The sequence below is a fragment of the Carcharodon carcharias genome, chromosome 16 (assembly GCF_017639515.1).
Source record: "Carcharodon carcharias isolate sCarCar2 chromosome 16, sCarCar2.pri, whole genome shotgun sequence".
Taxonomy (NCBI): Eukaryota; Metazoa; Chordata; class Chondrichthyes; order Lamniformes; family Lamnidae; genus Carcharodon; species Carcharodon carcharias.
In genome coordinates this window covers 98,553,478-98,578,863 of record NC_054482.1, presented here as the reverse complement: position 1 = coordinate 98,578,863, position 25,386 = coordinate 98,553,478, and the positions used below count along the sequence as shown (strand labels likewise).

The 25,386-nt window shown below is 42.0% G+C and overlaps 1 protein-coding gene across 3 annotated transcripts in view; it reads right to left on the bottom strand.

The window, feature by feature from the left end:
* alg14 (ALG14 UDP-N-acetylglucosaminyltransferase subunit) overlaps positions 1-25,386 on the bottom strand; it is a 101,682-nt gene that overhangs the window by 50,840 nt on the left and 25,456 nt on the right. The window lies entirely within an intron of this gene.

The following is a 25,386-nucleotide window of genomic DNA, read 5'->3' as shown; positions in this document are numbered from 1 at the left end:
TTGCTACTGTAAGTCTCTGCAGGAACTGTCAGCCGTCCAGTACTTTGACATAATGTGCACATTATTTGTCTCTCAGCCCTGACAGGCTTCAGCAGTTTACAGAGCATGAGATCAATCCTGTCCATGTCTAGACACTTGCACTTTCCAGCAGAGATGAAGAAACAGTAATCAAGAGGCACTAATTTTTCTTTTCTCTAATCCATCAGGTGCTGGAGCAAGTGTCGACATCAACTATCGTTAACTTGGAAAGAAAATTCAACAAATTCTGGTTTGTATGTGCCTTTTGCCACATTCACTATAATTTACATTTTGTCAGCTAATGTAACAGCTGGTTTCATTCTACAGTAAGGTTTATATTATGAAACTGATTCATGAAAGTTACAGTATAAAAACATTTCAGAAAGTACTAAATTATTACATGGATCCACCAAAATGTCCAACTTCTACTTTGATTTCACCACAGGAGCAGGAGTCAGCCCAGCCCCTCCAGCCTTTTTTGAGAAGGATACATTACGCATGGCTGAATAAGGAAGATAAAGATCGTGTGAAATTGAAAGAAACAGTGTATAATCTGCAAAGGCTAGTGATAGGTCAGAAGATTGGTCAAATTTCAAGAACCAGCAACGAATGACAAAAATAATAGAGGGAGAAAGAAGAGTGAGAGAAAGCTAGTTAGTAATATGAAAGCAGATAGTAAGAGTTTCTATAAGTAAATAGAAAAAAAAGTAACTAAAGCTATTGTTGGTCCTCTGGAGAGTGTCTTGGGGAATTGATAATGGAAAATGAGATGACAGGAGTTGAACAGGTATTTTGTGTCTGTCTTCACTGTAGAAGACTTAGAAAACTTCCCAAAGATATTTGAAAATCAAGAGGTGATCGGGAGGAAGTTAAAACAATCACTATCACTAGGGAAAAGGTGCTGGGAAATCTGTTAGACCTAAAGACTGACAAGTCCCCTGGACCAGATGGCCTGCATCCCAGAGTCTTAAAAGTGGCTGCAACGATAGTAAATGTATTTGTTATAATCTTCCAAAATTCCTTAGATTCCGGAAGGGCCCCAGTGGATTGGAAAAGAGCTAATGAAATATAACAAGCAAGGAGGGAAACAGAAAGCAGGAAACTACAGGCCAGTTAGCCTAACATCTCTCAGGGAAATTGCTAGAATCCATTATTAAAGAGGTTATAGCGGGACACTTAAAATATCATAATTTGTTCAGGCAGAGTCAACATGGGTTTGTGAAAGGGAAATCATGTTTAATTTGTTAGAGTTTCTTAAAGAAGTAACAAGCAAGGTGGATTAAGGGTTACTGGCAGATGTGGATTTCCAGGAGGCATTTGGTAAGATACCGCATCAAAGGTTACTACACAAAATAAGATTACATGGTATAGGGGATAACATATTGATATGGGTAAAGAATTGGTTAGCCAACAGGAAACAGGGCAGAGATAAATGGGTTTTTTCCAGGTTGGCAGGCTATGACAAGCGCAGTGCTAAAGGGATCAGTACTGGGACCTCAACTACTTACAATTTACATCAATGATTTGGATGAAGGGACTGAATGTACGGTAGCTAAATTTGTCAATGACACCAAGGTACGTAGGGAAGTTGTCAAGAGGAGGTAGAGAGTCTACAAAGGGATGTAGACAGGTTAATTGAGTGGGCAAAATTTGGCAGATGGAGTATAATGTGAGAAAATGTGAACTTGTCCACCTTGGCAAGAAGAACAGAAAAGCAGTATACTACCTAAATGGAGAGAGATCGCAGAACTCGGTGATACAGAGGGACCTGGGTGCCCTGGTATATGAATCACAAAAAGTTAGTATGCAGGTATAATAAGTGATTAGGAAGGCAATTGGATCATTGGCATTTATTGCATGGGGAATGGAATTAAAAGGAGAGAAGTTTTACCACAGCTGTACAGAGCCTTAATGAGACCACATCTAGAATACTGTGTACAGTTTTGGTATCCTTATTTGAAAAAAGATAATTGTGCGAGAAGCAGTTCAGGGAAGATTCACTCCACTTCTTCCTTGGATGAGAGGCTTATCTTATGAAGGGAGGTTGGGCCTATACCTATTGGAGTTTAGAAGAATGAGAGGTGATCTTATTGAAACATACAAGATCCTGAGGGGATTTGATAGGGTAGATACCAGGAAGTTGTTTCCACTTGTGGGAGGGACTAGAACCTGGGGACACAGTTAAAGAATAAGGGGTCTATCATTCAAGACGGAGATAAGAATTATTTTGAGGCTCGTTAGTATGTGGAATTCTCTCCTCTTGAGAATAGTGGAGGCTCGGTCATTGAATTTATTCAAGGCAGAGTCAGGTGGATTTTTGATAGGCAAGGGAGTCAGTGGTTATGTGGGGGCAGGAGGCAAAGTGGAGTTGAAACACAACCAGATCAGCCATGAATTTATTGAATGGCGGAGCAGGCTCGAAGTGCTGAATGGCCAACTCCTGCTTCTAAGTCCTATGTTCCTATGTTCTGCCATTTAATGGGATCATGGCTATAACCTGCAACCTAACAAGATATTGCCCCGTGTCCCTTAACAGCTTTGAATAACAGAAGCCTATCAACTTCAGTATTAAATTTAACAATTAATCCAGCATCAATTACCGAGAGTTCCAAACTTCTACCACCCTTCTGTGTGTAGAAGTGTTTCCTAATTTCACTCCTGAAAGGTCTGGTTTTAATTTTTATTCTGGGCCTCCTAGTCTGCGACTCCCCAGCCAGCGAGAGTTGCTTCTCTCTATCTACCCTATTCGTTCCCTTCATATCTTGAAAACTTCAATAAATTCATCCCTTGCCCTTCTAAATTCCGGGCAATACAAACATAGCGTCCTTGTAATTTAACTTTTGGAGTCAGGATTTTGTTCTAGTAAATCTCACTGCGCTCCCTCCAAGGCCAATATATTGTTCCTAAGGTGTGGTGCCCAGGGCCACTCACAGCACTTCAGGTGTGGTCTAAACAGGGCTTTGTACAGCTGTCACATATCTTCTACTCCCTTGCATTCTGGTCATCATTCCATTAGTTTTTTGATTATTTCCTGCATCTGTTCACGATATTTTAGTGATCTGTGTACCCCACACCTCAGCCCCAAGTCTCCATGGACCTCCACTGTTTCTAGCTTTTCACCATTTACGAAGTATACTAATCTATCCCTTTTAGGTCCAAAGTGGATTATCTCACATTTGTCTACATTGAAATCCAGTTGCCTATTCACTTGATCTATTATTATTGCTTCGTAATTTTATGGTTCCATCTTCACTGCTTACAATGCCCATCTTCTGTGCCATTGACAAGCCTAAGTAGGCTAATAAGTATGGCAACTTTTTGAGGCCCCAACATAGATCTTTGCTGGACACCACTTGCCATATCATGACAATTAGAATATCTGCCCATTATCCCTACTGTCTCCTGCTGCTCAACCAATTTCCTAACCAGTTCAATAATTTGCCTTCAATTCCATGAACTTCTACTCGAGCTAAAAGTGTCTAAAGAGGGATTTTAGCAAATGCCTCTGGAAATCAATGTAAACATATATAGGCATTCCATTGTCCCCTACTTTAGTCACTTCAAAAACAGTCAGGTTCGCCAGGAATGATCCATTCATGATCCACACTGATTCGCTCTGATCAGCTGACAAATTTCAAGGTGTCCAGTCACACTATTCTCAATTATAAACTCTAGTAACTTCACGACAGCAAATGTTAGGCTAACCATCTATGATTCCCCACTTCCTCTCTCAAACCCATCTTAAATAGCGGAATGACATGCACAATTTTACAATCTAAAGGAATGGTTCCCAAATCAAGAGAACTCTTGAAAGATGACAGTTCAGGCATGTGTCATGTTCCACCCTCCTTCCTTTGAAACCTTGGGATGAAAACCATCTGGTCCGGGTGATTTGTCACTCTTTAGTGCCTTGATCTTTGTCATTATTGTTATTTTCCTAACAGTAATTTTGAGGAGTTTCTGTTTCAATATCAGTTTCCTTGGGATGTCTGACAGGCTGACCAGTCCCTCTTATGAAAATACAGATGCAAAGTAATTATTCAACATGGCTGATATTTCCGTGTTTTCATTGGCAATATCAGTAATCAGTTTGAGGGGTGAACTTTGCTCCTGACCATCCTTTTCTTCTTAATAGAACTGTAAAAAATTGTGTCGATTTTGATACCCTTGCAAGTCCTTTTTTGTATCTCCTACTGTTTTCACATTTTTTGCTATTCTTTGTATCTCTCCCATTCTTCAGGCACTATGCTATATTTTGCATTTTTATACACATTTTCTTTTAGTTTTATGTTGTCTCTTATCTCTTTTCCCATTCATGGTTGTGTATTTTGGCAAGTAGATCTCTTGCCCCTTAGTGGTATGAAATGGTTCTGTTTCATATTAAATTCTTCTGAATATTTCCCATTGGTCTTCTGTCATTGTACTAATGATCGAACAAGCCACTCAATTCAAGGGCAATTAGAAGCGGGTAACAAATGTTGGCCTTGCCAGCGACGCCCACGTCCCATGAAAGAATAAATACCTTGTAACGGTTTTCCCCAGTTTACCGTGGACAGTTTCTGTCTCATCCCATTGAAGTCAGCCTTACCTAAACTTAGGACCTTAGTAGCTATTTTACGTTTTTCCTTTTCAAACACGACACTGAACATGATCATATTATGATTGTTATTGGATAAATGTTCACGCATTGTTAAGAAGTTAACTAAATCTAGCTCACGACTCTATCAAAAATGGTACGCCCTTTTGTTGGTTCTAGGGTATGTTATTGCAAAAACTACCCTGGACACATGAGAAATTCATGACCGTTCAATATTGTGTTGCACATGATGCATCAGTGTAAGGTTTTCTCTTAAAGAAAATGGCGAAAAACTTTTTCTCAATTTTCACAAATACACTGCAAGGTTTTGTTACAGCACTGTGAAACAACACAAGCTAACCGAACACAGACATGATTGAAAAGTTCCATGGGTCTTTGTGTTTAAAGAGAGGTTATGCCCAATGCAAGAATGTTGCAGAAGCCCTAACATGAGTGACTGAATCAAATGGGACTTTGAACTCAAAATATCAAGAGGTCATAAGCTGCCTTTCTCAAAAGGAAAATAAAATTCCTGACAACATCAGCCTTTCAAAAATTACTTCAATCTGTGTGTGGATGTTGAGTGAGAATAGGGCTGGGCTTGGCTACATTGCTCCCCTATGGTAACTTGCCAACACTCAGTGTCACAGCTCACATATAAATAACAGTCACTGGGTAAAGTCCAAGGAACAAATCCTCAGAAAACAGTGAAAAAACTTACAGGGAGTGTATGAAAATTGGCAAAGAGAATCTCAACTGACCATAGTTACATGGGTGGTCTTCGTTTTCATAAGTACTCGTGAGACAGCAATGACTAACGAGGCAATCATAGGATTTTATCAGTGCAATATTTTACAATTAATATTAAGTTCTATTTCTCTTTAGAAGGTGACAAGATTCTCAAGTGCATACTTAAAAGACTGCAAACACCAGGATGATGTTATTACTATGTGTAACATTAACAACTTGCATTCAAGTAGCACCTCGAACATATTAAATATTCCAACATACTACTAAACCCTGCATGAACTAAGGTTTTTACTGTCTGCAATTTGTGACAGGACTGTAAATGGGTCGTTAAATGGTGCTAAAAACTTACACTGCAGTACGTACTTATTTCGGTACACCTCAGCATATGTTTCACATGAAGTATACCGCCCGAGAGTGAGAAAGTCAAACAGCCTGGAAATCTGGTCACTCAGGACTCATTTTTCAGCTGTGTAAAGGGCCAAGAGTCCAACATGGTGGGCAGGAAGCACATTCTATCATAAGGTGGTCTTAACAGTAAAAGGATTGTCAGAGGAGCAATGGGGCCAAATTAGAGATCTACTGGAAGCTGAAGACATGTCTGAGGCACTAAATGTGTTCTTTACATTGGTGTTTAGCAAAGAAGAGGACTATGGTAAACGGATAGATTGCTGGGATACTGGATGAGGTAACAATAGATAATGATGAGGTACTAGAAAAGCTGGCAACACTTAAAAATAAATAAGCTACTTGGTCCAGATGAGGTGTATCCTAGGTTGCTGACGGAAGTTTGGATATAATTTGCAGAGTTGCTGGCTACAATCTTCCAATCCTCTCTCTATACTGAGGTGGTGCAAAAGGATTAGAGGATTGCAAATGTCACATCCAGGTTCAAAAATGGGGAGAAGGATAAAACTAGCGATTACAGGCTAGTGGTTTAATATTGGTGGTGAGGAAGCCTTTAGAAATAATAATCCAGGAGAAAATTAACAGCAATTTGGACAAGCATGGACTGATAAAGGAGTGCCAGCTCAATTTATTATGGGCGAGTCACGTTTGATTAGCTTGCTTGAGTTTTTTGATGAGGTAACAGAGATAGTAGATGAGGGCAATTGATGTTGCGTATGTGGACTTTCAAAAGGAATTTGATAAAGTGCTACATAATAGGCAAGTTAGCAAAATTAAAGGCCATGTGATTAAAAGAGGCAGTAGCAGCATGGATACAAAATTGGCTTTGGAGAGAAAACAGATTTGTGGTGAATGGCTCAAGCCAGGCAGCAAAACAGACATACAGCAGAGTCCCCATAGGTTCAGTGCAAGGACTACTGCTGTTTTGATACACATTAATGACTTGGGCTTGGAGGTACAGAGCACAAGTTTAAATTTACATATGGCATGAAACTTGTAAACGTAGTAAATGCTGAGAAAGATAGTAACAGAATTCAAGAGGTCAGACTGATAGAGTGGACAGACACAGGGTTGATGAAGTTCAGTACAGAAAAGTCAGAGGTGATACATTTTGTTGAGGAGAATGAGTAGAGGCAATACATGCTAAATGACACAATATTAAAGGGGGTACAATACGAAAGGTGCTTTTGCACAAATTATTGAAGGGTGTGTTTGGAAGGTTTTGATTCCATTTAGCCAATAATTAACTCGAATTATCTAATGGAAAGAACATTGAGCAGCGTATTCGACAGGAGGGACAGGACAGGCTAACAAAGCAGTTAACAAGGCATATTGGATCTTGGACTTCATAAACAGAGTATCGAACATAAAAACCCAGAAGTTATGCTAAACCTATAAAAGACACTTGTTTGACTCCAGCTGCAGGATTGAGCACAGTTGTGGGCTCCACACTTTCAGAAAGGTGCAAATGAGATATATTAGAATAACTGCCGGGGTAAGGGATTACAGTTATGTGGGTAGACTGGAGAAGCTGGGGTTGTTTTCCTGAAAGCAGGGAAAGCTAAGAGGAGATTTGATAGGGATGTTTTAACTCTATATGAAGGTCCAGATAGAGTAAATAAAGAGAAACAGTGTCCAATGGCTGAAGGGTCAATAACCAATGGACACAGATTTAAGATCAATGGCAAAAGAAGGTGACATAAAGATAAACTTCTTTTGTGCAAGTGGTTAGGGTTTGGAATGCACTGCCTGACAGGGTGGTGGATACAGATTCAATAGTAGCTTTCAAAGAGAAGTGGATAAATACTCAAAAGAGAAGAAAAATGCAAGGATATTGGAAAAGAGCAGATGGGCTGGGGGGAGAAAATGGGACTAACTGAATTGCTGTTCCACCCTTTTGTCTCTTCCTCACTTACTCAAGGACCACAGCAACCTAATCATTACTGTCTGCCGCTTACCGACTTGATGGTAATGAGGCTCAATATTTGGTATGCCTTGGACCTCGCTATTCAGGTGCAGGGATTGGTTTCTGAACCCTCTGCATGCCCAAAAAAATAGGCCTACGCAAATTTCTAGGCCAACGTATTGATATGCACTGTGTGGGGAAGGATCAACGGTGGGTGAGGAGGGGCTGGCAGGGGTGATTTAATGGTGAAAATATGACAATCTGAAATTGAGTCTCACATATATGTAGCAGTTTAGTGAACTTCAAACCTCAGTTTGCCCCTAAAGCTTATGACAGCAAAGAAAGCTGTCCTTTTATATGGCGCTTTATTTTTCCCCTTAGAAAGGTCTTAAACTGCATTGCATACAATGAATCACTTTGAAGTGCAGTGACTATTATGAAGGCATACAAGGCAGCCAGTTAGCAGGCAGCAAAACTTCACAAACATCAGTGAAATAAGTAACCACTTAACTGTTTGCTGGGGCGGTGGGGGTGGGGGGGGGGCACAGGTGGGTGCAGGGATGGTATTGAAAGGTCACTTGCTAAATCCCTGCCTTTCTTCAAATAGTGCCATGACATCCTGAAATACCAAATTAAAAACGACCATTTAACATCTCGTTGGAAGGAAATTAAAACAAGGGAGATCCAATAACAAAGGAAAACAGGAGATTAAATTCAAAAATAAAATTGGAGGGGATACAGTAACATGCTGGTAATGTTACTGGGCAAGTGACTCTGAAGCCTGGACTAATGATCATGAGTTCAAATCCCAGCACAGCAGCTGGTAAATTTTAACTCAGTTAATTAAACAAAATCTGCAACAGAAGGCTAAAAGCAATAACAGTGACCATGAAACAGCTAGATTGTCGTAAAACCCCACTTGGTTCACAAATGTCCCTTAGGGAAGGAAATCTACCTTCTTTACCTGATCTGGCCTACATATGACTCCAGACTCAGGGCAATGTGGTTAATTCTTCATTGCCCTCTGAAGTGGCCTAGCAAGCCATTCAGTTGCCTCAAGGTGGCTCACCACCACCTTCTCAATGTCAGTTTTACCAGTGACATCCACACCCCATGAATAAATAAAAAAATATTTGGCAGAACATAGGGCGGGTAGATATTAGAGAGTGGTGGAGAGCGAATACTATTAAAGACCAGAGCTTACATACGAGTTTCTCTTTCAAATTGCTCTTGCATCTTCTTTTAGGAATATATCCTCTTCAGCTAGGCTCCTTTCATTTGAAGTCAGAAGGTTGATTAAGCCCCATTACAGGACCTGAGTAGACAATCCGGGGAGAAACATCAGGGAGGGAGAGCGTGGTATTATTGGAGGTGCCACCTTTTAGATAGAACATTTAACCAAGACCCTGAATACCAAAGATGCTACAACACTTTTTCCAAAGGAGGACAGGGAATTCATCTGGTGTTTCGACCAACAATCATCCTTCAACCAATTTCATCAAAACAAATGAACTGGACATTTGCCTCCTTGCTGCTTGTAGGAGTTTGCTACAAACATACGAATTAGGAGCAGGAGTAGGCCACTCGGCCCCTCGAGCCTGCCCCGCCATTCAATAAGACCATGGCTGATCTGAATGTAACCGCAACCCTACGTTCTTGCCTATCCCTGATAACCTTTCACCCCCTTGTTAATCAAGAATCTCTCTAGCTCTGCCTTAAATATATTCACAGACTCTACTCCCACTGTCTTTTGAGGAGGAGAGTTCCACAGACTCATAACTCTCAGAAAAAATTTCTCCTCATCCGTCTTAAATGGGTGACCCCTTATTTTTAAACAGTGACCCCTAGTTCTAGACTCTCCCACAAGAGGAAACATCCTCTCCACATCCACCCTGTCAAGACTCCACAGGATCGTAAAAGGTTTCAATCAAGCCATCTCTTACTCTTCTAAATTCCAGTGGGTAGAAGCCTAATCTGTCCAGCCTTTCCTCATAAACCAACTCGCCCATTCCTGGTATGAGTCTAGTAAACCTTCTCTGAACTGCTTCTAATGCATTTAGATCATTCTTTAAATAAGGAGACCAGTACTGTGCACGATACTCCACTGGCGGTCTCACCAATGCCCTGTACAACTGAAGCATAGCCTCTCTACTTTTGTAATCAATTCCCCTCACAATAAATCATAACATTCTATTAGCTTTCCTAATTACCTGCTGTACCTGCATACTAACCTTTTGTGATTCATGCACGAGGACACCCAGATCCCTCTGTATCTCAGTGCTCTGCAATCTCTCACCATTTAGATAATAAGCTTTTTTATTCTTCCTGCCAAAATGAGTGATTTCACATTTGTCCACATTATACTCCATTTGCCAGATCTTTGCCCACTCCCTTAACCTATCTGTGTCACTTTGTAGCCTCCTTATGTCCTCTTCACAATTGAATTCCCTACATATCTTTGTGTCAACAGCAAATTTAGCAACCATTCCTTCGGTTCCTTCATCCAAGTCATTTATATAAATTGTAAAAAGTTGAGGCCCCAGCAATGATCCCTGTGGCACACCACATGTTACATCTTGCCAAGCAGAAAAAGACCCATTTATACCAACTCTCTGCTTCCTGTTAGCTAGCCAATCTTCTATCCATGCCAATGTTACCCTCTACACCATGAGCTTTCATTTTCTGTAATAACCTTTGATGTGGCACTTTATCAAATGCTTTTTGAAATCTAAGTACAGTACATACACCAGTTCCCCTTTATCCACTACACATGTGACTCCTTCAAAGAACTCCAATAAATTGGTTAAACATGATTTCCCTTTTACAAAACCATGTTGACCCTGCTTGATTGCCTTGATTTTTTCTAAATGCCCTGCTATAACATCGTTAATAATAGCTGCTAACATTTTCCCTATGACAGATGTTAGGATAACTGGCCTGTGGTTTCCTGCTTTGTCTCCCTCCCTTTTTGAATTAAGGAGTTATATCTGTTATTTTCCAATCCGATTCTAGGGAATTTTGGAAAATTAAAACCAGTGCATTAACTATCAGACTAGCCACTTCTTCCAAGGCCTTAGGATGAAATGCATCTGGACCTGGGGATTTGTCAGCCCGCAGCCCCAACAATTTGCTCAGTGAAGACCGAAGCAAAACACCTGTTTAATTCATCCACCATCTCCCAAATGCACTCTCTATAGGACCAACACTTAGTTTGTTAACTCTTTTCTTATTTAAATATCTATAGAAACTCCGTCTTTTTATTACTGGCTATCTTTCATACTTTTTTTCCTCACTTATTAATCTTTTTGTCATTCTTTGCTGTTCTTTATATTCTAAGTCTTCTGACTAATTATATGTTTTTTAAGTTCGATACGCCTTTAACTCTAAGTTAGCCACGGATGGTGGGCCCTCTCCTTGTAATTTTTCTCTCTCATTGGAATGTATCTATTCTTTGTGTTCTGAAATATCCCTTTAAATGTCTGCCTCGGAACTTCTATTGACCTATTCCTTAACCTCATTTGCCATTTCACTTTCACAAACTCTGCTTTCATGCCCTCATAATTGCCCTTATTTAAGTTTAAAATACTAGTCTTGGATGCACTTGTTTCTCCCTCAAAACGAACATAAAATTGAATCATATTATGATCGCTGCTACCTAGGGGCGCCTTCACTATGAGGTCATTGACTAATCCGATCTTGTTGCTCAATACCAGGTCTAATATAGCCTGCTCTCTTGTTGGTTCCAGAACCTGCTGTTCTAAGAAAGTATTCCAAAAACATTCCATGAACTCATCCATGCTACCTTTGCCAAACTGATTTTTCCGTCTATACGTAGATTAAAATCCCCCATGATTATTGCTGTACCTTTCTCGCAAGCTCCCATTATCTCTTCTTTTAAACACTGTCCTACTATGTAGTTACAATTAGGAGGCCTGTACACCACTCCCACAAGTGACTTCTTGCCTTTATCATTCCTCAGCTCAATCCAAACCGCTTCTACATCCTGGTTTCCTAAATTTGGTTCATCCCTCTCTAATGTGCGAATACCATCATTAATTGACAGAGCCACCCCCCACAACAGTTTCCTAACTTCCTGTCCTTCCTAAATGTCACATACCCTTCAATATTCAGGTTCCAATCTATGTCATCCTGCAGCCGTGTCTCTGTAATGTCGATCGTACTTATTTATTTATCTCTATTTGCGCTATCAATTCATCTGTTTTGTTTCAACTGCTACATGTGTTTAGATACAGAGCCTTTAGTTTTGTCCTTTCATTATTTTTGTAGTGTCTAGCCTTATCTGCTGATTTACTCTTAGATTGGTACTCTCTGACCATTCTTGTCACAGTCTGTTTATAATTTCCCATATTACCTTGTCTTTACTCTTTGGTTTACCGCATCTTCCCAAATGTGGTCCCTTGCCCTCACTATTCAGTTTAAAGCCCTTTCTACTTCCCTAGTTAGTCATCTAATGAGGACACCAGCCCCATCACGCTTAAGGTGTAGACCGTCCTAATGGTACAGATCCCATTTTCCCCATCACTTCTCCCACACCAGCCTTTGAGCCATGCGTTCATTTCTCTAATCTTATTTGTCTTATGCCAATTTGCACGTGCCTCAAAAATTATTACCTTTAAGGTTCTGTTTCTTAATTGGTGCCTAGATCATCATACTGACTATGCAGAGCCTCCTTCCTCATCCTGCCTATGTCATTAGTACCTACATGGACCATGACCACTGGATCCTCCCCCTCCCACTGCAAGTTCCTCTCCAGCCCTGAGCAGATGTCCTGAAACCTGGCACCGGGCAGGCAACAAAGCTGTCTGGACTCTCGTTCTTTGCTAGAGAAGAGTGTCAATCCCCCTTACTATACTGTCCCCTACTACAACTACATTCCTTTTTGCTCCCCCCACTTGGATGGCTTCCTGTACCACGGTGCGATGGTTGGTTTACTCACCCACCCTGCAGCCCCCACTCTCATCCAAACAAGCTGAGAACACCTCAAACCTGTTGGACAATTACAGGGGTTCACACTCCTGCCCTCCGGATCCCCTTACCTGCCTCACTCACAGTCACGCCCTCCTGTCCCTGGCCACTGACCAAATCAGAAGACCCTATCCTAAGTGGTGTGACTGCCTCCTGGTATAAAACATCCAGGTAACTTTCCCCGTCCCTGATGTGTTTGCCCTGGGTCACAACATTATCCAAGAGCTCCCACATGCTGCAGCCTTGACACATCACATGCCCTGCCATCCTTAATGTGTTTTAAATAAGTACTTAATTATATTAATCATTTGCTTATGTTGCTTTCATATATATTTTATTAACTTTACTACAAAATTGTGTACTATTTCAAACCTTAGGGATAGAATAGAACTTATCCACTTACCAGATACTCACAAAACACCAGCTCCTTTCCCTGCAGAGAAAGAACCAATTTCTATGGGGTGAGAAAGATAGAAGGAGGAAACGAACAACTCCTTCTCCCAGCTCTTCTCTCACCAAACTCCAAGTCTTCACTCAGTTAGTCACTTAGTTAGCTGCACTCTGCCAAGGCTGCACTAAAGAAACCTGAATTCATAGTAAACTGAACTGGGGCTACAGTAACCAGATTCAACCAGTTAGCTAATTAATTACCAAGCTCCTACAACTGAGAGTGAGTTTACCCTGTCTAAAGTGCAAGAAAGAAAGAAATAACGTAGCCTGCTTACACAGTACTTTCCAGTTACTGCTAAATACAGACTAGATTAAATTTTAAGAACAAAATTTAAGAGCAAAATTAACACTTAAAATTCTCCTCTCATCAAACTCCAAGTCTTCACTCAGTTAGTTCCTCTTTGCAATTACTCTGCTGTGTTTGACTACAAAACATCACTGATCATGCTTCAAAAGAACAGGATTACAGGCAGTCCTCAACTTTAGGACATTCTTAAGACATTTATAAATTGACACCCTGTCTTGATTTTCCCACGTCAGTTTTGACTTTATGACGCCGCATCAGTGAACAAGTTCAAATGTTCATACGTGCGTATCAACATTCTGCACTGCCCATCTCCCTGACTCAAGACACTCACTCAGTTGCTGTTCCAACATCATTAATACAGTACTGTACTATATTTCTATATGTATTTTTAGCTTGTGTTTTTTTTATGCCAATCTGATTTCTGTTTACAACATAAATACATTAATGTTGCTATATTAATCTCTATAATTGATTCAGTACAAAATTCTGGGTTATTTTGGTGAAAATAGGGTATCGGGCCTTGGTTCAGGAAACAATCCCCCATTTATAACATTGCTCTTATGGGAAAATCGGTTCCGAATTATGACATTTCGACTTAAAGTGTGGCTTTCAGGAAGCAATTGTGTCGTAAGTCCAAAGACTGCCTGTATATAAATTCAAGGTCATTTTTTCTCATTCCAAAGTTTTGTTTCTCCTGATTTTCTTTATATTTCCACTTTGTCAGCTGTGGTTCAGTTGGTGACACTCTCATTTCAGAGTCAGGAGGATGTAGCTCAAATCCTGTTCCAGAGATTTGAGCACAAACATTAAGGTTGGCACTCCAGTGCAGTAACAAGGAAAAGCTACACTACCGGAGGCGCTGTCTTTGGATGAAAGGTTAAACAGAGGCCCGCCTGCCTCCTCAAGTGGATGTGAAAGATCCCATGGTGCTATTGCAAAGAGAGGGGTTATCCCCGGTGTCGTGAACAATATTGATCCCTCAATCAACATCACAAAAACAGATCATTTGGTCATTATAACATTACTGTTTGTGGGAGCTTGCTGTGCACAAATTAGCCAACATTTTTCCTACATTACAGCAGATGCTATACTTCAAAAGTATTTCATTTGCTGTAAAGTGTTTTGGGGCATCCTGAGGTTGTGAAAGGCCATATACAAATGCAAGTCTTTCTTCTTCTTTGTCTTTTGTCAGAGACTTTATTTTGCGCTCTTCAGGTGCCTCCCCAACTCCATATTAAATCAATTGAAGCAACTTTTAAATAGATACAGGGAAAAATTTTTTGTTTCAAAGAGAATTACATACCAAGAACAATCTGTCAACTGGGGCAGAAGAGACAAATATATTCGGGAAATTCAAAACATTGCTGGATGCCAGAATAGGAAAGTTAGATTTGGATGAGCTTTCAATGGAACAAATAGCTTTTTTGCTTTCTTTTCTTCTCTCGTGTTATTGTCTATTTTCTGAGCTTTTCTGACTGGTAACCCCCATTGGCCTTGATTATTTTCCCTCTAGTTTTAAACAAATCATTTCACTTTCTCCTGCAGCAGCAACTCAGCACTGGGATAATCAATTTATCAAAATCAACATTTCATCATCTCCGGCTGACCTATGCTCAGAAATCATTGACTCTCATTGCTTTCATTTTTCACACGAGATGGCCACGTTTTCTGCCTGACTAGCTGACAGTGCCCTTCGTATAATTGTGACTGTTCCCCATTCACATAGGCAACATCCACCTGCAAGAGCTTCTCTGCTTTTGTTGAGTCAGCTGCCAAAATGTTTAGCGACGATTTGAAGGGTCATCTGGAGGATTCCGGCGCGCCCCCCCCCCCCCCCCCCCCACCACCCCACCCCCCTCTCCCCCTTTGTGGTGGAAACCAGGTTTTCCTGCACAACTCTGCAAACACTTTTTAAAAAAATCCTGATTGGCAATACCACAACAAGCACCCTCACCAACTTCCCCCGCCCCCCCAGACCACGGATTGCACACGGCTAATGCTTGTTGCAAAATTACAAAACATTAATTTCACTGGGTTCAACACACCATCCTTGCTCATGCACAGAAACCAGAGATGTGCAGATTACATCTCACAAAAACTTCCACAAAAACCACTCAAAATGGAACGAGAATATTTGCGAAATACGTGTCTGCCTGGTTTGGTGAGAAACTAGATTAAACTATGAAAAAGCTTAAGCTGATCCATCAGTACTTGTTCCACGTTCACAGGTGGGGAAATTCTCCGCCGATGCTGCCAGACCTGCTGAGTTTTTCCAGGTAATTCTGTTTTTGTTTTGGATTTCGAGCATCCGCAGTTTTTTGTTTTTATCAAAGTGAATCGCTTGCCTTTTGTAGAAACCTGTCCGAGTTTCATTCCAATGAAATCAAATCAGACATAGGAACAGCAGTCAGCCATTCAGCCCTTCCAGCCTGTTCTACCATTCTATCTGGTCATGGCTGGTCTGTACCTCAAATCCATTCATCCCCTAAAATACATCATTCCTTGACAACCTCCTAACTGAAGTCCATCAGTCTCAGTGTTGAGAAAATTTCAAGTGGCCCAGCACCCAGAACTTCGCTGTTGGAGAATGTTCCAGATTTTGACTACCCCACTGTGTGGAAAAAGTGCTTCCTGATTTCAATACCGACTGGCCTAACTCTAATTTTTAAAAGCATATATTTTTGTTTTTGATTCTTCACCAGAGGAAATAGTATCCTTCTAATCCCTTCTTCATTTTAAACACCTCAATTAGTTCACCGCTCAGCCTTTTAAACTCAAGCAAATACAAGCCAAAATTACATAACCCATCCCCATAAATTTAACCCCTTAAGCCCTGGTATCATACCGGTTAAGCAGTGCCTTACTCCTTCCCAGGTCAATATCTTTCCTGAGGTGTGGGGTCTAAAATTCAATGGAGCACCATGGATGGGGTCTGACCAGAGCTTTGTACAATGGAATCATAACATTCCCCCCCAATATCTGGGAGTTAAAAAGTCAATATTCCATTAGGGTTTGATTACTTTTGCAATTCTGCACTTAGATTTTACCAATTTGTGTACATGGCCACCTAAATCCCTCTACTCCTCCACAATTCCTAGCCTACCATTAAGAAAATATTCTGATTTATCTTTCTCAGATTCAAAGTGGATGACCTCACACTTCCCCACATTGAACTCCATATGCCACTGCTTTGCCCACCCACCTAATCTGTCCATACCCCTTTGTAACTTCCTTCTCTCATCTGCACATAACACTGTGCCTCCTAATTTGAATATCATCGGCAACTTGATATATGAAAAATTAAAGCTTCAGTACAGATCCTTGGGGAACACCACTCGTCACAACCTACCAATCAGGAAAGTTCCCTTTATCCCTGCTCTCTAATGCCCATCTCCCAATTATTTACCCCATGTGTGATGGAATACAACCTCACACTACTTTTTTTTTTTTACAAAACTGAACCCTGGCTGAACACAACCCTTAAAATGGCTGAACCTGTGTTTGTCTGTGACCCCAGAACAAAAGAAGCCATTTTGCAGTTTCAGGGAAAAATCACACCTCGTTATATCTGAGGAGCCACTGATGATCACCTGGGGACCGCACTGCCCAACTTTAAAGAGAGCTAAACATTGGCTATTTGCATTTGATAACCCAGGTAGCCAGCCAGCAGGAGATACAGGGTCTGCTAAGACATAATGTCCCCCCCCAAGCATTCCTTCCAACCCAATGGCTGGGTTGAAGACCGAGCCAAATTCCAGCTGATGGATACACATCCTTTGTTGAAGGCCTGGTGGAGAGGTGGGGGTTATGCATCATAGGCCTCTGGCTTGTTGAACAAATAATATTGCCTTTGCTGAGCTGAAGAGCTCAGTCCACCTTTTAATACCTGACTAGCAGCCACACAGAAAGGTGTTCTGCCCAGGTTGAACACCTTACCCCATCTACACTGCTTCTGTTGGAAGTTTTGTGCCAGCAACTACAAGACTGATTCATCTCTGCTTGCCTAACTATTCTTGTGAAGTCAGCACCACTGGAAAAGTGAATCAGTTTTCAGCCTGCCAACCTCCAAGGAGGAATATCTCATTGGCTTTTGATTCTAGAACTCACGTGAACCAATATTTATTTTCTCTGTGGTCTCTGTACTATAAAACCTTTTCTCTATTCCTCTCTTTACTGCCTGAGTGTGGAGGTGACGCAGTGAACCCTCCATTCTGCGTTGAGTGTTTGTAAATAAACTAAACCTGTTGAGTTCATCCCTGTTAAGTTTGCTGTGGGGTTATTAGTAGGAACTTTGATCGCACAAAAGCCTGAGGAGTTGGGGAAATACACTACCAATTATAAAGAGGGAAACAAATCAAAACGCCTTTCACTTTATGGACAGGCAGTGAGGCAAGAAATTATTGCTGTTTCAATTAACTCCCCACCTGTCCGCAACACCATATCACAAGGTTACCTCCATTTGTGTGCATTTTTTTTTTGTTAATAATCTCTTAACTTTTATCAATTGCCTTCTGGACGTCCATATATTCAGCATCGATTGATACTCCTCTATACACTATATTAGTGACCTCCTCAAAAAGTTTAGCTAGGTTACAGACTTGACTTACCTTTCACAAATCTATGTCGATCCGACAGTACGCTCTGCCAGATTACCACACAGAGAGCAAAGATGGAAATTATCCCCAATGTTTCCAGAGCAAACTACACAAGTTAAAAATTCCTTTTTCTGGAGGACGTCAACTTGCAGCTGGTTCACGTGGTAAGCCCCAACATTCAGTAAACAGAGTGGAATTACTGTGCAATCACTAGGCTGAGTAAAAACACATTTTCCTTTGCAGATTTAAACTGTGCAGAGGAGCAGCAGGAGGTTTGCATTAGGCTCCAACACTCAAAGCATCAAGTTTGTTTCTCAAGTGGTAATCCAGCCCATATGCATCACTTAATATCAAGGAAAAGAAACAGTATATTTCTGACAGTAAGGGGTAATGGTAGAAGCACTAACATCACTAAATAAATTTTTAAGTTGTCACAATTTTTTTTTAAAGATGGGGCAGATCAGGGGAGGGTAAGAATTCAAAATTAGAAGCATATTTCCATTATGCTGCAATGACACAATTTTCAATATGGGTGGGCCAAGGGATTACAGTTACGTGCTCCTGCCCAGCTGCAGTCTTAACCCCATTTCCTAGGCAGTGAATATTGCAAAGCCAAATACGGTAGGCCTGTGTCACTGACCATGACAATGGACCAGCAAGGGGTGGGCTAAACTAGACTAAGGTTATTTTAATGGAATTGCTAGAGGGTATTCTAATTTTTTTAAAAAAAGGATCTCCTCAGGAGAAATGGTCACAGATCAAATGGAGAATAATTGTTAACTTAGGAATGGTTCCAAGGCAGTGATCCCTTCAAGTGGCTCAGGCAGAGTGAACCACAATATAGAGTGTATCAGCATCATTTAAACCAGGAGGCCAGACAAAATGACTCCCAAGACTTAACTTTTAATAAAATTTTACTGTGGTGTTCATGGGAGGCTTTTTCTGGGTTTTTCTTTTGTCAGGAGCAAGTGATCACTGCAGGTACCCTGGCTGAAAATCCACATGCAAGAGAAAATATCAGTACATTGTAATTCACAATTTGACTAAATGTTGCAGTGGTCATTGTTAATATCAATTGGTCAATGAACCAATGTATACCAAGATGCACAGCAGGAAATCACAAAGGCTCCCTACACAGCACCTTCCAAACCCACCACCTTCTAGAAGGACAAGGGCAGCAGACAGATGGGAACACCACTACCTGGAAGTTCCCCTCCAAGCCACTCACCATCTTGACTTGGAAATACATTGCCGTTCCTTCACCATCACTGGTTCAAAATCCTGGAACTCGTTCCCTAACAGCATTGTGGGTATACCTACACCACATGGACTGCAGCGGTTCAAGAGGGCAGGTTTCCTTCTCAAGGGCAATTACGGATGGGCAATAAATGCTGGTCTAGCCAGCCACACCCTCATCCTGTGAATGAATTTTTAAAAATGAACTGAATATGGGTGCATGCAAATAGAAATACTGGAAGGTCATATTCTCATTGAGTGATGCTGACCTGAGCTACCACAGATATAAGTGTATACAGCACATTGTGCTGGTGTAAAACTCACACCCAAGCCAGCAGGTAAAACATATTGAAAATATTTTCTGCTCTTTTTTTGAAGCCAACTGCAGTATTTTAATATGAACATCAAAAGCTTTATCTGTTCAAATTGATAATGATTGGAATGTGGAATACGTTATGATAACAGGCTACCAGGGCTAGTGGCAGACTTCTGTCCCGTAAGACAGTGGTTTGGGCCTTGGTGGTCAGCTCTGTGTTCAGTCTCATTCTGGCATGGCCGTCTCAGCTGCATATGCTGCAAAGGAAGGCAATGGGCTGAGAAGCTGCATGATTCATTGGCCTTTCTTTTCTCTGGGCACTCTTCTCGATCAGCCAAGCTTTTAGTTTCTGCTCGCCATTTCAAACGGCCAGCCTCCACAGGTCACGGCCATCAGTGCCCCTTTCCCAGTTGTAACTCGCTTGCCGTAGAGGTATGGATTTCCACAAGGTTGTGATCCAGTGGCCAGTTCACCGTACAGAAGGTCTTTGGGTATATGGCAGCCACCCATCCAATGAATGCTGTCAGGTCAGCTCAGACATCATTGGTTTAGCATATGTGTATACTGATAGGATTAGCATACTCCAGGGTCTCCGAGCTGGTGACCTTGCCCTGCCAAGGGATGCTTAGGAATGTCTGAGACAGTGAAGGTGGAAACTGTTCAGCCTTTTCTCCTGCCTCACATGTTGTCCAGGTCTCATCACTGTAGAGGATGCAGGCTTGGTAGACTCTCAGTTTGGTGTTATCAGTCAGGTTGCTGTTGTTCCACATTCTTTTACTCAGCCTGGACATAACAGCTGCAGCTTTTGCGATGCATGTGTTGGGTTCAGCATCAAGTGCCAGATAACTGGTGTTTGTGGAGCCAGGATAGGTGAAGCTATTGACAATATATTGTGTCACATTGTCAATGCTAATAGATGACAGTATGGCAACATCCTGGAATATGACATTTGTCTTTCTGATGCTGATGTTCAAACCAAACTCTCTACAGGCCTGAAAGTCTATCTGTCCATTCGCCGCTGACAGTCTTCCTCGGTATGGAGTGCTAGTGCAGCATTGTCAGTTTAGAGCAAGTTTCTGATAAGGACTCGGTGCCCCTTTGCCTTGGATCTCAGATGAGCAAGGCTGAATAGCTTCCCATCAGTTCTGGGTATATAAGTAGACACACTCTGAAGGTGACCCGAAGGCACATGACAGCAGCAAAGAGAAGAATGTGCCAAAGTGTGCCAGTGCCAGAACACAGCTATTTGACCCCACTGTGGATCTGAAAAGTGCTCTGCTGTAGTTCTGTCGTAGCTGGCCTTGCCTACCATTATGTCATGGAGAGAGGAGATCATACTGAGCAGCTTCAGTGGGCAGCCAAATTTCTCCAAGTTTAAATCGACCGCCTCTGCTCAGGTGGTCAAAAGCCTTGGTGAGATTGATAAAGGCAATATATTGTGGTCTCCTCTGAGCACGGCATTTCTCTTGCCACTGCCAAACTGAGATCATGTCAATTGTAGATATTCCTCTTCCTGGGATTTAGGGTAGATTTGTTCAGCCAGGATATGCAGCCTGACAAGGGCAACATGGGAAAATACTTTCCCCGTGATGCTCAACAGGGAGCTGCCTCAATAGTTGATCCAATTGTTTTGGGTTCGTCCTTGTTCTTGGACCAGGCCACATCCTGCATCAGGTATATTCTGGGCACTGCCCCCTTCCTCCAGCAGAGACAGAGGAGTTTGTGCAGATGCTGCAGGAGTGCCAGTTTCCCATGCTTGATGAGTTCAGGCAGTATAGCATCAGCACTTGGAGCTTTGCCCTGGACAAATACATCAGTAGCTTTGCTAAGCTCCTCCACTGTGGGTTCAATGTCCAGCTCTTCCAAGACAGGTACACTTTCTATAGCGTCCAGAGCTTCCTCAGGTGACAGTGTTCTGCCCAAGTACAACTCAAGGTAGTGCTCCACCCATCTCTTTTTTGCAGTTGATAATGACCTCCCCTGCCTTTGCTTTTAACCGAGCCATTTCCTATGGCGATGGACATATTGCCCTTTTGATCCCTTTATATATGCCCTTAACATTCCCAGTATCGAAGGTTATCTGGATATCCTGGCAAAGTCGTAACTGGTGCACTGCCTGGCAGTCTGGTGGAGTTTACTTCGAGTGGCTTTTAGCGCATTCAGACTTTTCTCACTCAGATCTCTCTTGTAATTAATGAGAGTGGGCTGCTTGTCTTCAATGACCAGGTCCCATCAAACCGGTCAGCATTTTCCCATTCTTGCTTCCCAGAAGTTGAAAGTGCAGCGTTATAGATGGTGTCTCAAAATATGTTTCGTTTCACTTCTGCAATGTGTGTCCAATAGGTCGATATGATGCATCAAGTGTGTGGGTGAAAAGAGCTAGCATGCTTTCTGCTTTTGCATGCTTGTTTGTTTTTCATTTTCAGCCTACGCCGCTGGCTAGCAGCAGTGCGTGAAAGAGAGCCAAACGTGTAAGCCTCTCTCTGTCAGTACACAGCCTCTCCATCGACAAGTCCTCAGCTGTGCCTCCTCGTAGCAACACACAGAAACTGGGTCCCTCGCGTCCCAGGCTAAAGCTTCAGAGGAACTCAGGGGAGCCTGACCACAAGGTGTCCTGGAGACATCCAAGATTAGCCCACTGGCACCAGCTGGATCTGATCATCACCAGACATGACTCCTTGAACAGCATTCTCACCATACGCAGCTACCATAGCACTGACTGTGATACAGATCTGGCTATTGAAGCCGAGCCAATCACAACACTTCAGAGTACATAAACATTCAAAGGAAAAATATATTAAAACAGGGCGAGCAGGAATACTGGATTCAAGTGGAAAGCTCCAATAGGTAAAAGCAAGCAAGAATTGAAACAGGCGTGATTAGCTGCAAGGCCTCTTTTCATGATGAAATTTCTACACAACCACCTAATGCAGCATACAATTTCGAAAATCTCAAGCTGTTCATGTGAAATAGAGTGGCCAAAGACAAAAAAGGCTGAAAATGTTTTGTGACAAGAAATCGTGTAATTATAGCACCTTTTATGATCTGCAGTGAATGAAAATGCTTCTAGGCCACTTCAAATAGGTGTAATTATTTGACTTCAAGTGGGTAGAAACATTAGTTTTTATTTTGTTTACCTCCTACTTTTGTGTGGACCAATGCATTTGTATAAAATCACCAAAGTGACCTCAGTATTTCAGCATTCAGTGCAGTTAATGCATGTAATACAGATGAAGTCTAACAACAACAGAACATGACTTTGCAGATTACGTAGATGCAAAGCAAAGGACTATGGGCAATGTTTCACAAATTATTTTCCAATGGGCCCCCATTTTAACTCACCATGACCTTCTCAAGGGCAATTAAGGAAGGGCAACAAATACCAGCCTTACGAGCGATGCCCAAATGCCATGAACATATATAAAGAAATTCTTGAAAACTAACATGATTCCAGATGCCAGCAAAAAAAGCAGCATGGCAACATTAAAAGTTGGCATATTATAGATCAACATATAATAATACATCATATAAATACAAAAAGCTATTTTTAAAGCACCTTATAAAAATATTTTTTTATACACTCATGCAGGTTTCAATCAAGTTCTTCATATATTTCCACAAGGAGAGATAGTGGCATAGTGGTAATGTCACTGGACTAGTAATCCAGAGGCCCAGGCTAATGCTCTGGGAAAGAGATTCAAATCCCACCATGGTAGCCAAAATTCAATTAATAAAATCTGGAATTAAAAGCTAGTCTCAGTTATAGTGACTATGAAACCACTATCGATGTAAAAACCCATATGGTTCACTAACGTTCTTTAGGGAAGGAAATCTACTGTCCTTCCATGGTCTTGCCCATATGGGACAGCAGGGCCATGGCAATGTGTTTGACAATTAAATGCCCCCTCTACCCCCACCGCGTGCGCACGCACACACAAACACACACACAAACCTCCCCAATCCCCCTCAGCCCACTCACTCACGGAGCAGCCCCTCTCGCCAATCCCCCTCCCCCACACTCACTTACCCAGCAGTCCCTCTCTTCCACCCACCCCTCCCTGGGTCTACGGGACCCCATCGTTCCACCAAGTGGCCGGCAGTAAAGCGCGCCCTCCCGGTGGGATGCCTGACAATTCAAGTTCAAGAGAGTCGGGGGGCAGAGGTGAGTATGGTGGCCATTACCAAGGAGAAGGTGCTAGGAAAACTGAAAGGTCTGAAGGTGGATAAATCACTTGGACCAGATGGATTACACCCCAGAGTTCTGAAAGAGATAGCTGATGAGATAGTGGAGGTGTTAGTGGTGATCCTTCAGGAATCACTGGAGTCAGGGAGGGTCCCAGAGGATTGGAAAATCGCTAATGTAACCCCCCTGTTTAAGAAGGGAGTGAGGCAAAAGATGGGAAATTACAGGCCGATTAGCCTGACCTCGGTCGTTGGTAAGATGTTAGAGTCTATTATTAAGGATGAGATTTCAGAATACTTGGAAGTGCATGGTAAAATAGGGCAAAGTCAGCATGGTTTCATCAAGAGGAGGTCATGCCTGACAAATCTGTTAGAATTCTTTGAGGAGGTAATGAGTAGTTTAGACAAAGGAGAGTCAATGGATGTTATCTACTTGGACTTCCAGAAGGCCTTTGACAAGGTGCCGCACAGGAGGCTGCTCAGTAAGATAAGAGCCCATGGTGTTAGAGGCAAAGTACTAGCATGGAAAGAAGATTGGCTGTCTGGCAGGAGGCAGAGAGTGGGGATAAGGGGGTCCTTCTCAGGATGGCGGCCAGTGACTAGTGGATTTCCGCAGGGGTCAGTGTTGGGACCACAACTTTTCACTTTATACATTAATGATCTAGATGAAGGAACTGAGGGCATCCTGGCTACCTTTGTAGATGATACAAAGATAGGTGGAGGGACAGGTGGTATTGAGGAGGTGGGGAGGCTGCAGAAGGATTTGGACAAGTTAGGAGAATGGACAAAGAAGTGGCAGATGGAATACAACATGGGGAAGTGTGAGGTCATGTACTTTGGTAGGAAGAATAGAGGCATAGACTATTTTCTAAATGGGGAGAGAATTCAGAAATCTGGAGTGCAAAGGGACTTGGGAGTCCTAGTCCAGGATTCTCTTAAGGTTAACTTGCAGGTTGAGTCAGTAGTTAGGAAGGCAAATGCAATGTTGGCATTTCAAGAGGACTAGAATATAAAAGCAGGGATGTGCTGTTGAGGCTTTATAAGGCTCTGGTCAGACCACATTTAGAATATTGTGAGCAATTTTGGGCCCCGTATCTCAGGAAGAATGTGCTGGCCTTGGAGAGGGTCCAGAGGAGGTTCACGAGAATGATCCCAGGAATGAAAGGCTTAACATATGAGGAACGTTTGAGGACTCTGGGTCTATACTCGATGGAGTTTAGAAGGATGAGGGGCAGCTGATTGAAACTTACAGAATACTGAAAGGCCTGGATAGATTGGACGTGGGGAAGATGTTTCCATTAGTAGGAGAGACTAGGACCCGAGGGCACAGCCTCAGAGTAAAGGGAAGACCTTTTAGAACAGAGATGAGGAGAAACTTCTTTAGCCAGAGAGTGGTAAATCTATGGAATTCATTGCCACAGAAGGCTGTGGAAGCCAGGTCATTGAGTGTATTTAAGACCAAGATAGATAGGTTCTTGATTGGTAAGGGGATCAAAGGTTACGGGGAGAAGGCGGGAGAATGGGGTTGAATGGCGGAGCAGACTCGATGGGCCGAATGGCCTAATTTCTGCTCCTATGTCTTATGGTCTTATGGTCTTAATTCCCTTGAGCCTGCTCCTGCTTGTTACTGGCAGAGATTTTTTGGACCTTCTGACACTC